The sequence below is a fragment of the Parasteatoda tepidariorum genome, chromosome X1 (genome assembly GCF_043381705.1).
Source record: "Parasteatoda tepidariorum isolate YZ-2023 chromosome X1, CAS_Ptep_4.0, whole genome shotgun sequence".
In the NCBI taxonomy this organism is placed as follows: Eukaryota; Metazoa; Arthropoda; class Arachnida; order Araneae; family Theridiidae; genus Parasteatoda; species Parasteatoda tepidariorum.
The window spans coordinates 12,035,291-12,047,347 of record NC_092214.1 but is presented as its reverse complement, the minus strand read 5'-3'; positions in this window follow the sequence as shown (position 1 = coordinate 12,047,347).

The following is a 12,057-nucleotide window of genomic DNA, read 5'->3' as shown; positions in this document are numbered from 1 at the left end:
GACATGAGGGAATGACAAATGTAAAAAATTTTACCTGGTTTGATTCATTCAAATTTATTCCACAGCAAAGCTTCTTTAAGTTGAAGATGGAAACATACTGCAATTTTGTTCTATGATGCCAGTTGTTAACTTCTGAAGTTTTTATTAAAATATTTTTATTCTAAGAAGATTGCAGGTGATAAGAACATTGTTGTGAGGGAATGACGCGAAACACTGGGGACAAAGTTTAAAATAGTGCTGTGTTAATATTTTTATCTGAAATTAAATTTAAAATTGATTTTCTGAATTCTATATTTTAGTATTCTGAAATAAAAAACACGAATTTGTGAGAAAAAAATTTTTTATTTCAGAAACAATTTTTTTCTTTCTTTTAAATCAGCAGTGGGGACAAGTGAGGGAATGACATATTGGTATATTTTAATTACCTAACATAAATAAAAAATAAAAATTGATAATTTTATTTTTATTCTTTTGTTAGCTTGCATTCTGAAGGACGCTTTCCCTGAATATTTTTTTTTTCGTAAGCTGTAAAACAAACATAAAATATACTGGGGACATGAAAATGACTGTTTGTGTGTGGGAGTTAGTGCAGCATTAGATGAAATAATGACGATAATTTAATAAACTTAACAATTTAATAGAAATAAAAAGGATAGAAGGATATAGCAGTTAACATTATTGACATGACTCGTGAGAGTTGCCTTCTCGCAGTGGTCTCCGGAATGCATGTGAGTAAGAATTAGATTGTTCTATGGTATAAAGGTATAAAGGTATATGGTAAAGTAAGAGTTAATTATAAATTCGGGAGTTTCCCTTCGGGACTTCCCCTTCTGAACTGGCTGACGCCTCTCAATGTCAAGAGGATGATGCAACTTCTTTTAATATTACAAGATGGTGAATGACGTAATGTTCGAAGTGACGTCATCATGGAAAGTCATCCGGAACTTATTTCTGCCCCAAGTAAATAATACCCATTCAAGTAAATATTAGAAAATAATAATGTTATGAATAATAGAAACAACTCACATTGGTTTTGTTATTCGTCTTAAAATTCGTATAGTTTTCCGACGTTTGCTTTTAATGAAGAACACTATTACGTAATTAATTTATTGCGGCTATAAGTACTTTAATTTTCTTATTTCATATTATAATAATGATAAAAACTTACTTAATTATGAAATTATGTGTCAAATTTAAAACTATCTCACTATATATTAACGGATATTGACAGACCGTGAGAGAGTCACAATAACTATATCCTCATGTCATCATAGTAGATAAACTATATCCTAACAATTGTGATTAACTAATGAAATACAGATAAAACCCAAACATCCCGGACAGAAATTGTGTAATATAGTGTCCTTCATTAAAAGCAAATGACGAAAAACTATACGAATTCTAATACGAATAACAAAACTAGTGTGAGTTGTTTTTATTATTTATAACATTTTTATTTTCTAATAATTACTTGAATCACACTTACACTACTTCGGTTTTATAAAAATATTTTTGTCTAACTTTAAATTACTTGTTGAATATTTACGTTTCGAGGATTTTTGAAAACTTATGATGATTTCAATATGCGTATATAGTTAAAATTGTTACTGTTTGCGATATAAAATTGATTTTTGAAAGAAAAAAAACCGATATTAACTTTAAGAACTTAACAATTTAAAAAAATAATCCTTTTCTGTAGAATACTTAAACTTTTTTTTATAATAATTCATTGAGTTAACATAGTATGATATTCAAATAGCATTTATTTTACTTTGTAGATATGTGAAATATGTGGGAAAATATTCACGCATAAAAAGAATATGGTTCAACTTTTGAAAATTCACTCAAATGAAAAAGACTTTAAATGTCGTGATAAGGTGTTTAATCGAAAGTGTAACTTGGATAGACATTTAAAAACTCATGAAAAATCGAGAAACCTTTGAATGTGAAGAATGTAAAAAGACCTTTTTCGATTTAAAGAGACACTTACTGACTAATTTAGTTTCGTTTAATTTATGTAGTGAATCTTTTAAGTTAAAATCTGATTTTCTCAATCATACCCGATCCATTCACACACCATCTTGCTCAAGAAAAAAGAAAGATAAATCATTCCACAAATAACAATAAAAAAGATTTTAAAAAAATTGTGAAAATGTATTAGAAGTGCTTAAGAAAGAGACAACGAGAATTATGAAACTATGAAGTTGTGATCGAGTCCGACATATCTCAAGCTTTTTGGAAAGTTTTTTCGGCTAATTCCTAGAGATGGGAGTCTGGATGGAGTTTGTAGAAAGTAGTATTTAAATATGGGTCCTTGTTCCGCACTCTGAGTGGTTCATGGAACCAACGGTTTCTCCTGCCTTCATGATTTAAAATTAATGTTAAAATGATTTTATAGAAAATATTTATTCATCTATCTTAAAGTAATCATCCTAAAATCTTAACGAACTAGGAAATAATGTAACATTTTTATTTCTTTTTAACAAAATTTTCTATTTTTCAGAAAATATGTATGTTTTTGCAAAAAATTTTCTCTTTTAAGAAAATATTTTTACTTTTTGTTAAAAATTCGCTAGTTTTATAAAAATATTTCAAACTTTTTAACAAAATTTTCTATTTTATCAGAAAATATTCATGCTTTTACAAAACATTTTGTCTTTAAAGAAAATATTTTAACTTCTTGTTAAAAATTTTCTATCTTTTAAGAAAATACTTACGTTTTTATAAAAAAAATTTCTCTTTCAAGAAAATATTTTTACTTTTTGTTAAAAATTTGCTAGTTTTATAAAAATATTTCAAACTTTTTAACAAAATTTTCTATCTTTTAAGAAAATATTTATGCTTTTACAAAAAAAATTTCTCTTTTAAGAAAATATTTCAAACTTTTTAGCAAAATGTTCTATTTTATCAGAAAATATCCATGTTTTTACAAAACATTTTGTCTTTTAAGAAAATATTTTAACTTTTTGTTAAACATTTTCTATCTTTTAAGAAAATATTTATGTTTTAACAAAAAAAATTTCTCTTTTAAGAAAATATGTTTACTTTTTGTTAAAAATTTGTTAGTTTTATAAAAATATTTATGTTTTTGCAAGAAAATTTCTAGTTTTTCAGAACACTCTACATATTTTTCTGAAACTTTTTGTATTAATTATTAAAGAGTGTAATTTTTTCTTGATAATATAAACTTTTTCACATGTGAAAATGATCAATAAAGACAAAACATATTTTAATAAAATAAATAACATTTTATTCAAAGTTTCACCCAACCACTTCTGCGAGCATACATCAAATGTTTCTTAACAATTTTCTGAGAAATAGTTGTATTCCCACGTTCTATAACCAGTATGAAGCATTATGTTATACTTAATATTATGACTAATTGACAAAACGTGGATAAACCCCAAGCGTCGCAGACAGACATTATCTTTGTAAAATTTTGTGAGAAATAGATATCGTGTTCAAGTTCTGCAATCAGTATCATTTAAATATATACTTTCAAAAAGAAAGGCTATAGGTAGCTTTTAAGTAACTCCTAATTTGAAAATAAAGTAAGTTATTTGCATTATTATAATATTAAATAATAAAAAAATAAATATGTTTTGAATATAAGTGAATTTAAAACGGCAAAAATTCCCATTACGTGTTTCTTAGATTTGAAATAATTCATATAAAATTTCAAGTAAATTTAACATATAATTGATAATATAAATATGTCGTTATTCATTAGAAAATAAAATCACATTTATTAATGTATTCATTTTAATAAAAATAGGATTGAATAAACACCGTAGATATATTATTATATATTAGTTTTTAATTAGATAATGATTTTTTTCATAAATAATTTAATAGAAAATTGATGAAATTTATATTTTTTAAATATCTATATTAATACGTGTTGGGGCTCTTGCAAAATAGCAAAACTAAAAATTAGGTGTCCAGTTTTCAACCAACAACCATTCGTTGCTAATATCATATTCATTTTTTCCTCACTAGTGTGATTGCGTAATAGATTAATTATATCATAGATTAATTAATTCTGTTATAATTTATGTATTAGAAAAATTAACTTATAGATTAATTAATTACGTAATAGTTTCCTTCCTTAAAAGCAGATGACGTTATACTATACGAATTCACATATGAATAACGAATTCCCGTGTCTACTATTTATGTTAGTGTTCTTCAAAATGATGAAGCATTTAACGAAGCCAAGTCCCCTACTTGTCGTCGTACTAAGTGTAGGAGGTTTTCGTGGTTTTCCACCTCATATAACATGTGTACTCACAAAGTCCTCTTCGAAGACATGTATTGTCTCAAGATCTGGGAGTTCCCTTGTCTTCTGGGTTCAAAAATGACAAGACTACATTGATAGCCGTAAATCCAAACGAGGGTGATAAATATCTAATCTTATAAAATAACATTTATTGATTTAAAATTAATATGCCTTTACGAATAATACTCTTAATATTCACAGTACTTAATAAATATAATTTTTTATTTTAATATTAAATCAATTTATTTAAAATGCATTAATTAATTTTAATTAGGATAATAATAATTACAGTCATTTATATCAACTATATTTATGCTGAAAAATAACTAAAATGAAGAGTTATTAATATATTCTCTTTAAGTATAGATGGAGCCATTAGAGTAAAAGCATGTGCGTGATATCATTTATTTATTATGTAATAAAAAGATGACACTTCCAAAAGCATTCTTTTAAAGACATTAATATACTTATTCTTAAACATATTGAAGATTTGAATCTGAGATTAGATCATGAAAATATTTATATTTGTAAATTAAAAACTTTAAACCATTATGAACTTAATAGTAAACTTAATGGAGAAGGTAGCCTCGATTTAAATTCTGTTTGTATTTACAAAAAGTTAAATATTTTTAACGACAGGTTTGTTAAAAGTTTAAGAGGTAACAGGGGTAAGCATAAGGACAAATCTCATAAAAATAAATTTAATATGGTCCTTTTCAGAATTTTGTGTTCTTTGGATGTTAGTGATATTAACATAAAAAAGATTAAAAGCTTCATCTTCACTATTAAGAACTCAGTGTTAAAATGGTTTATTAAATTTCAAATGAAACTTGTCAAATTTTCAAATCCTGATTTAAAATTTATTGTTTCAGATCTTATTAAATTTAAACTTAATATCCATAACTTTGATACATTAAATGTTTCAGGATCTAAGTAAATATTTATTTAATGTGGTAATTATTATTATTATTCTTTATGCTTGTATTTTCATTAGGGGCCTCGGGGCACTGTTAGTTTTGGCTTTGCCACTAACAACAGAAAGGCTCCTGTGTGTTTACAGACAGTGTGTCCCCTGATGAAGTGCTGCTCTGTAAACACACAACTTTATTTAAATTTTATTTAAATTATATTTAAATTATTTTTAAGTAAATTTATATTATTACTAGTTTATATGATTTGAATTTGGTTTTAGCTGCCTTGTGCGCTGTTCCAATTTGAATTTGAATTAATGTAGTTATGGTTATTTTTATTTTTCTACCTCCTGTTTAATTAATTGCACTTAAGAATTTGAATTTACGTTTGAATCATTACTTCATAATATACGAATTCTCCCAAAACGCGTCAAACTTTAAAGCGTGTATGGTCATTATAATAGCATTAAGAGGGGCAGAAATAATTATTTAATAACTGTCAAAGGTTAAGGAAAAATATATCGATGAAACGGTAGGATGATATCGATATCAAATCCCTTTCATTTATGCACGTGTTCAGAATACAAAAGTTTAACTTATTTACACATATCTGACCGAGCATTCGTGGGTCAGTGATTTTGATATCCAATTACTGACCCACGAAGGCTTTTTGATTGGCGTGAGTTCGATCCTCAGCCTTAATTATATTTAATAAATAATAATAAAACAAATTTAAATATTAAAATAGATTTAAAGTTATTTTATTTCTAACATTCCCACATAGATGACGCCACTAGAGTAAAAGCATAATATCATTTATTTATTATGTAATAAAAGATGACGTCATTACTTCATAATATACAATTTCTCCCCCAAATAACAAAGTTTCAAAGTATTGCCATCCTAAACAAGTAAAATAATATTAATAAGTGTTGCCACCCTCCAAAAAGTAATAAATGAAAATAGTATCAAAAAACGAAACTATATTAAAAACAGAAACCGAATCTAAAAATATTTTAGGCTTAAGAAAAAAAAAGAAATAAGCTCCCCATCACGTTGCAGACGATGTTTCGATATCAGGCGGGCAGAAATATGCCACTTCCGGTTTGTAGACGGGCAGGAATAAGCAACTTTCGGTTGAGGCAGAAATAAGCTCCGGTTGACTTTTCATGATGACGTCACTTCCGCCTCACGAACCGCTTGGTATACTACTAATGCCTTTATTCTTAAATTGTATTAAGGAAAACGAATCTAGGGAACTTTTTATCTGATATTATTTAGATTATGTTGTTTTTGCTATATTTTATCAAGGAACCATACTAAAATCAAATTAACATAACTTATTATAGTTATATACAAAATTTTAGGGATAATCATTTTTACAGCTTTAATCGAGTCTTCTAGGCAAGAAAGTTTGAAGAAAAAAAAAGTGCTTGAAAAATAAAATGTAGATTGTATAATAATTCTAATGCACATTCACAAGGTTTTCTATAATTTACTATATTTCTTTGTCTATAACTCAAGGAATTGCTGATTGTTTAGTGGTATTTTAAAAACAATAAAATATGTTATGTTTAAGAATAAGATATTGAAATAATATGTTGCATATTGTATGATACATTGTTTAAAAAATCGCTTCATTCTGCTAGATATTTAGGTTACATGGTTTTCTTTGGATAAAGATGTTTAGCAAATAGCATCCTCATGTTTCGATACATTCTGAAACTTACGTTCGCAAATTCATAAAATATCGCACAGTATATTCTTCAATTACGATTAGCTACATTTACCACCAAATACTGCTACTGTGATTATTTTTGTATTCATATATATCTGATACTCTCTTTTCAAACAGAGCTCGTAAGATCCTTAAAATTCTGAAATGGGGGCACAAAAACTTAAAAGACAAAATATTTAATTTCATTAACTCAAAATATCTGGTCTCAAAATTTTAATTCTTAAGTTAAATATAACTTTTACAATATTAATGCTCTTACGTTTTTAAAGACCACATGAATCCTGTTAAAATATTAAAATGCATATGTTTACTTTAACGAGTGTAAAACCCTTATCAAAATAATGATCAAGACCCAAATGTAAAACAGTATAATTGACGATAAAAACTCAACTAGCTTCAAAACATATGAAGAGGGAAGTAAAAGTCGATATGTTTCGAGAGTTCAATTATAATCGCCCATTCTCAAAACTTATCTTGATCGAATAACTTTTGACTTTCATTATTGGACGCTCAAAACATGTCTATTTTATTATCATCTATTATTTTTTTAAGTCAATGAAGTTTTTATATTTTCGATTCAGTTTCTTGGGATTATCCATTTAGTTACACAACATATTAAATTATTTCACTCGATATTAAAATAAGTTTTACATAAGTTAATAGGCACAGGATCATAGATAGAAAAAAATAATAATTCACTACTTTGAAAAGAAATCAATGCAGAACAATTTTTTTTTTTGTTGCTGCAAGCCTTAACATTTTAATTTAAGGACATAAAAAAAAATCCGCTTACAAATGAAATTTCAAAAGTCGAATGTGAAAATGGAATGTCCCGTAGCACCTGAAATCGAAATTAAATAGTTACAAGGACAACTGTTTCAAACAAGTTAGCGTTTCCGTCCGACTCGAAGTTGTTTGAAAAGGTATTTTTTATTTATCGATTCCAAAGTTATACATATATTTTACCTATATTTTAGGGTATACTTTCGGAGTATTTCGATCGAGTTTATTTTTACACCCTTATTTGCTTAAAATTATTAAATAATTTGCCTAAAATAAATTATTCAAGCTACATGATTTAATGCATTTATTAGTATAATAGTAAACGGGACTTCCATCGCATACCCTTAACCTTAATACCGCTATTATTAAATAAATGGAATAAGTTTAGATAAATAATAAAAGCTGATTTTTTCCTCGTTTTAATTTTCAAGGAATAATATGTTTTGATCAAACAGATTTCACTCTGGAAACAGCGAAATTATTGAGTAGGTCCCTTGGAGCAATATCATTCTTATCCTCTCTTATCTTCCAATGGCTTTTCTCCTATCTTCCAATGGCTTTCACAGTTTCTGTAAAAAGTATGTTAGCCTTCTTGCCACGTTTTTTTTATTATTTTACTTTATTTTATTACAATAAGTTCGGAAATTGCGTATTTTTATAGCATTTTTTTAATATCTGATGACTCTAAAATTGGCACGGCTTCGGAATCTTCTTACAAATTTCAATTTTTAGTATTTCTTGCTTAAAAAACTAAGGCCTTTTCCTGATAACAAATTATACTACAATAATATCTTGGGAATCGTGCTACAGTAAAAAATTAAACAAAATAGTTTAGTATATTATCAGGAAAAAAAATCTACTTGGTATCATAAAGAAAGAGTAATAGATATAATGAAATAATTAGTGAATCACACGTGGTCAGATAATTAAAAATTTAATTTCACAACTAAGATGTTAGGACGCAATTTAAGATACTGAGATATTTTAAGACGCTTAATAATTTTGGCTACGTATTCGACAGCTTTTTATGTTCGGTATCTTTATACTCTTTGTAGTGACTTATAAAACATCAACACTACTTTAGATAATCTATGTTGAAGTCACAAAAAACAAAAACAAAAAAAGAAAAACAAAAAAAAAAGACAATCAATAATTTATATTCTTTTTTCGAAAAAAAAAGTATGCTTAGTAAATAATCAACTGTTTTGGATTAAATAATTTTAAACAGCGGAATATTTTTAATTTCTTAACAAGTTTTTATTCTTAGCTAGTAGACAATAATTCTTTTAAAAAAAACTTGACTATAATTTAAAAAGGAACTTTACTTTAAAGCAAACCTAATTTAAAGTACCAAAAAAATTTATTAGTATATTAATGAAGAAATAATAAACGTAAAAGGGTAAAAAATAAAATTTTTAAAAATGTTAAAATTTAATTAAATAGTTGGTAAAATAGTTCTGCGAAACACTTCCGGAAATTTCTTTTAAGATTAAGACGATATAGGGTAAACCAACCAGTGAAGGAACACACCCCAGTGAAGGAACATTTCATAGATATTTTTTTTTTAAATATGATTTTAAACGTTTTAATTTAGATTGATTGGTAACAGTAGCTAACTACCTAACAATAGGAAGTCATCTAACAATTCATTGAGTTACCTGGTCTTAAGAGTCTTCTCTGGAAAAAGTTTGAACTTGTTAGTATTTGTTCAGCGCCTTGTTTCTTTGACAAAATTATAAAGTCAGTGTTTGTAGTTATCAGTTTAAAGTACAATTAATTGCATATAATAATGCTTTCTTTTCTCATTGTGAAAAAGAGAATTCAAAATTTGGTTATTGAAGTTACGTTTCAATTATTTTAAGCATCATAACATAAGCAAGTACTGAGATTAGGGGGTGTTTATTAACTGGATTACAGAACGATGAAAAACCAACGAATAAACAAGTGTTCCTTTACTGGGATTTTTTCAAGTTAATGAAAATGAAGAAAAATTTTAATTTTCTTGTACCTTTAGTCATATTATACACCAAAATTATGTTAAAAATACAAAAAACAACTTCTAATCAGTAAAGGAACAGGCATGTTCCTTCACTGGGAATAGATTTCCCAGTGAATGAACAGTATGTGTGAAATATGATTTTACATGGATAATTAGTAGTTCTGCGATATAGAGGACACATAAAATTCAGTTAAATGTAGTATGAATAGTTACTATAACAGTTTCATTTCAAAATGCAAATTTAATTGCTAAATTTATTTAAAGAATTATAATAATAATTTATTTATTATTTATCTTTATAAATGTAGTGATTAGTTATTACATCATACCTTAGATACCTTAATAAACTATGTTTACTGACTAAATATAACAGCTAAATATAATAATAAAAGCTTGAATATAAAATTTCTTTGCAGGCTTTTGTGCCAATAATTGGCTTAATTATTATCTTATTGCCGTCTTTTACGTCCTGACGGGAACTGGTAGGAAAAATCCATTTAAAGACAATCATCCAGGAGAAAAATGGGTGAAGTTTTTTTTATGGCGACATCCACCGATAATTCAGCGCAATGCGAAGATAATTTCAAAAGGCAAAACTTCCCTTAGAGAATAATATTTGAAATACAGGTTTTAAGAGCTTTAGAAGAATCTTTAGGAGGGATTGCATTCACAATGCGAACGAAACAAGAGTTGAATACTGCCCTTAAACGGGAATATCTTTGGCCCCTAAAATTATAAGGATTTATATTCTAAAGTACCTATGAAACAAAAAGTACCTATCCATTGGTAGTTTTTCCTTACTGAAGAATTCTTTGAGATATTACAGAATCGCAGTCCCTGCTATATATTTCATTGGAAAAAGCGGTCCATGAAATGAAACGATGACCGCTGCAACATTTTACAAATATATTGCAAATATTTCTACCCATGGCTAATTAAAAATGCTATCAAATTCCCTATTTTGCTTCTTCTGGATAGGTATAAATCTCATATCAGTTTGAAACTGAGCAAGTTTTGTTCATCAAAACAATAATTTTCTGGTTTAGTTTTCTACCTAATTCATGGAAATCTCCCGTTAGATCTTGAAAACAAAAGAATTGTAAAACAATATGTCGAGAAAATTCTACATCCATTTTTAAATAAGATTTTGACGCATCAACTGATGAAGTTAAAATGCTTTTATGAAATGTGATATTTTTCTATTCGATGTAGAAAACGTTGACTTTAACAAATGCATGCAAAACAGGCACCAAGAGTTAATGGACAAGACAGCTTATCAACAAAATACATGCTTCGAGAGTAACGATTCACTATTTCTTCAGAAGCTTGAGAAGGAAATCTCACAAGTTATGTTGCAAATTTTTAAAGGAACATTGACAGAAAAGTTTAATCTCCCAAATATGCAATAGGGTGTGCTTTTCTCAATATGGAAGAATTTATTTCAAAAAGTTAGTTAATTAAATTTTGGCACTGAAGCTGATACAACTAACATTGATAATAAAAGTATCTTGAAAACTGATTTTGAGATAATTCCTCTTGAGGCATTGTTAGTTGCTGAAACAATTGGTTCTATAAGTAAATGGTAAGTACTGCTGAAGACCCACTAAGATATAAGTCAATGAGAGATGGATTTTACTCAAACTTCGAAACTCCTTTTTCTCATTTATTATCCAGTGAGGAATTCTAGAAATGGTACTGGGAAATCAAAAGAAATTTCGAAGACACATTTACATTGGTCAAAGATTTGGAAGAAAGAGGAAGGTTAAATCAAAAGAAAAAGAAATCAATTACTTTTTTGCATTAACTTCATAAAAAGAACGAAAATTTAAAGAGCTGAAAAAAAAGTTAAAGCAGAAAGTATGATGAAGAGAAAAAAATACCTAAGAAAATAAAAAAAGCTTAAAAAAATATGGGGAAAAGAGTAAACAAAAAAATGTTCGAATTATAATAATAATAAAAACATCATCGGATTACACAATGATAAACATTCATAATTTAGAACATACTATTGAACTGTGAGAAGAAAAAAATGAAAAAAAATTTTTTTAAAATTATGTATTCAAACATATTTTACTTTCCATTCCAAGGCTGAAAAAAAAAGTAACATTTTCCACGTTAACTGTGGTTATATGCTGTAATTCCAAGAAAAATCTTGTTTTTAGACATTTGTGTGGTCTATAGATTCCTAACGAGCATCATACATTCTCAAAATTAAGTGTTCATTCACTGGAAAATTTAGTGTTTATTCACTGGTAAGAACTGTTCCTTCACTTGGTTATCTTACTACTTATTATTTAAACCACCAAAAGCTTAAAACAATATTATGTAAGTTATCTAATTTTTTTTT